The following is a 3,687-nucleotide window of genomic DNA, read 5'->3' on the forward strand; positions in this document are numbered from 1 at the left end:
TTAATTATGCTGTGATTTTTTTTTAATATATAGATTATATATATATCTATATATAATAGTTTAATATATTATATATGATATATATATATATATATATAGTGGAAATTACAAGAATATTTCATTTTTTTTTTTTCAAATTGTGTGTAGGTGATGAATTTATTGTTTTCTTAATTTATTCATGTCGTTATTCAGATCCAAGGGGCTGGCTTTGTACATTCAAATGCCACTTGCATATTTTATACATTTATTGCTTCGATAATAACTACGATGTTTGTTAGAACCGGGTACACGATCGAGATATTACAAAATAAATATTTTGAGATATTACAACTCAAAATAATTGAAAATATTACAAAGAAAATAATTTCGAGAAATTACAACTCAAATAAATGTATACAACTGAAATATACTGTATAAATAAATTATACGTATAAACTAAGTCGAGTCGAGATGAATTCTCTTCCCGCAAGAAGATTATCGCCCCGGTAGTGCTCTTCGGTTTAGGCGTATCTTCCCCAAAGGTAAAACGACTTCGTCTCGTCGGATGTAGCACCACAATCCGGCGAGCTCCGGCGAACTGAATAAGGATCGAGAACTAAGCTAGACTTATGTTGTGAGTTGTGAATTATGATTCGTAAGTTGTAATGTTATGAAGCTCACAACACACCCATATTTATAGGTGTTAAACCAAGTGTGAACGGCCGGTGTGAACGGACGACAGTCAACTCCGGCGGCTGCGGTAGGTGGCCGCAATCGTTGAACGCAGAAGTTGAAACTGATTTTCCCTCTTCAACATCCAAACTTTGACATACAATATCTCACTCACCGGAAATCGGTTTTGAGACTTCAAGTATATCACGTTGATCTACTCGAGATGTAGATTAACATCCAATTATTATTTTAATTAAATAATAAATATTTAATTAAATAATAATTTTCAGATATGGCATAAAACCATATTTCCAACAATCCCCCACATGAGTGAGAAATCAGTATGCGAATGTATGCAGACACTTAGCTCAGTTCTCTTAAGTAACAACATTGCATTTGGAAAGGTAGCTTGTGGCTTTGAACCTGCCATAGTCAATATTATCGAGTATACTGGCGGCCTAGTGGATATGGTTCCTTGAACTAGTCCTCCTCGGTGTATACTGAGTCAACAATATTGACACAATATTGTTTCAATCCTTATTCGTTCTCACGTTTGTGTCCATTACAGGCCGTGGAACACCTCTTGGATTCATAAGTGTTTCAATCGAAGCGGCCCCACTTCACACTTACATAGGTGACTCTTAACTCAAGTATCCTGCTATACTTGTCCCCTTCGAGGAGTTCTAGAGTCATTAAAAGTCAAAGACTTAACCTCACCACGTGCAGGTTTCTGAACACTCACTGTTCTACAAGGAATAGGCAATTCGAGTGTTCAACACACGGATTTTCATAGCTTAGTTGTCCCATTGAACCAAGTTCTTGGGATCCTCCAGTCATCATGGTTGGGTTGCCACTATGATTATCCTTAATTTGTGGACTTCAAACCCATTCCCCCTAACAGTTTATACATCTGATCTCGATGGATACTTTTTGTCAAAGGATCCGCTATGTTATCAATTGATCTTGTATAATCAATTGTGATAACTCCACTAGTGATCAGATGTCTCACGGTATTATGACGTCGACGAATATGTCTCGACTTACCGTTATACAAATGGTTTTGTGCTCGTCCGATAGCAGCTTGACTATCACAATGAATTATTACGGACGACACAGGTTTCGACCAACATGGAATATCCTCGAGGAAATTTTTAAGCCACTCGGCTTCTTCACCAGCTTTATCCAAAGCTATGAATTCTGATTCCATGGTCGATCTAGCAATACATGTTTGCTTCTTGGATTTCCAAGACACAGCACCACCCCCACAGTGAATACATAACCGCTCGTTGAAAACGAGTCTTTGGCATCAGATATCCAATTTGCATCACAGTACCCTTCAAGTACAGAGGGCTCCCTAGTATAATGAATCGCATAGTTTTGAGTATATTTCAAATATCTCAAAACCCTTTCAAGAGCTTTCCAATGTTCATTACTAGGGTTAGCTGTAAAGCTGCTCAACTTGTTGACCGAGCATGCTATATCGGGACGAGTGCAATTTGTTAGATACATCAGGCTCCCAATAATCTTCGCATATTCTAACGCGTCAACAGGTTCTCCCTTGTGTACACTCAAATGCACATTAGGTTCCCATGGTGTCTTAGCTATTGGTTTGTCAAAAGCGTTGAATTTCTTTAACACTTTCTCAACGTAGTGAGATTGTGTTATAACAATACCATCAGGTCTTCTTAGAATTTTAATTCCAAGGATAACATCAGCTAAGCCCATATCTTTCATGCTAAAATTTTTACTTAGCATGCCTTTGGTTTCTTGAATCACTCGGGAATTACTTCCATGATGAGCATGTCATCTACATAAAGACAAACAATAACATATCCGTTATTAGAATTCTTAATGTAGACACATTTATCGCACTCATTGATTCTGAATCCATTTGACAACATTACACTGTCAAATTTTAAATGCCATTGAAGCGGTGCTTGCTTCAACCCATATAAAGACCTTTGAAGTTTGCATACTTTGTGCTCTTGCCCAGGTACTACAAACCCTTCAGGTTGCTTCATATATATTTCATCTTCCAACTCGCCATACAAGAACGCAGTTTTCACATCCATTTGGTGAATCTCGAGATTGTGCAAGGCAGCAATAGTGAGAAGCATCCGAATAGATGTTAGTCTGGTCACAGGTGAATAGGTATCGAAGAAATCGTACCCTTCTTTCTGCCTGAAACCTTGAACGACAAGTCGGGCTTTGTACTTATCTATAGTACCATCAGATTTGTACTTCTTCTTTAGGATCCATTTGCATCCTAAAGCTTTACTTCCAGGTGGTAGATCCACTAACACCCAAGTATGATTCTGCATAATGGAATCAATCTCAATATCGATGGCTTCTTTCCAGAGAGCTGCATCTGAGCCAGACATAGCTTCTTTAATCGTCACCGGTTCGCCATCTAGCATCAAGATAACATAATCCGGTCCATAGACATTAGCTTTTCTAACTCGTTCCCCACGTCTCGGTTCTACATCCATAGGTTTAGACCTTGGTCTTTTCCTATTAGGTGGTACATGATTAGAACCCGTGGCATCATCTACTTGAGTAGAATTACTAGCTACTTCCATAGGTTTAGAACCTGTAGCATCACCATCAACTCCATCATTAGAGTTCGATGTACCTTTATTCTTGTTAGGATAGATATTTTCAAAGAATATAGCATTCCTTGATTCTATCATTGTCCCAACATGTATATCAGGTATCTCCGATCTGTGCACTATAAAACGATAGGCACTGCTATTAAGTGCATGACCAATGAAGATACAATCCACCGTTTTAGGTCCTATTGTAACTTGCTTTGGTAAAGGCACTTCTACCTTGGCTAAACACCCCCACACTTTGAGGTATTTATACGAAGGTTTCCTTCCTTTCCATAGCTCATAGGGAGTTACATCTTTCCCTTTGAGTGGAATCTTGTTCAAGATATAGTTGGCCGTTAAGACAGCTTCCCCCCACATGTTCTGGGGTAATCCTGAACTAATCAACAAGGCATTCATCATCTCCTTAAGAGTTCGATTCTTGCGT

This window comes from Salvia miltiorrhiza, chromosome 7 (assembly GCF_028751815.1).
Source record: "Salvia miltiorrhiza cultivar Shanhuang (shh) chromosome 7, IMPLAD_Smil_shh, whole genome shotgun sequence".
Classification (NCBI taxonomy): domain Eukaryota; kingdom Viridiplantae; phylum Streptophyta; class Magnoliopsida; order Lamiales; family Lamiaceae; genus Salvia; species Salvia miltiorrhiza.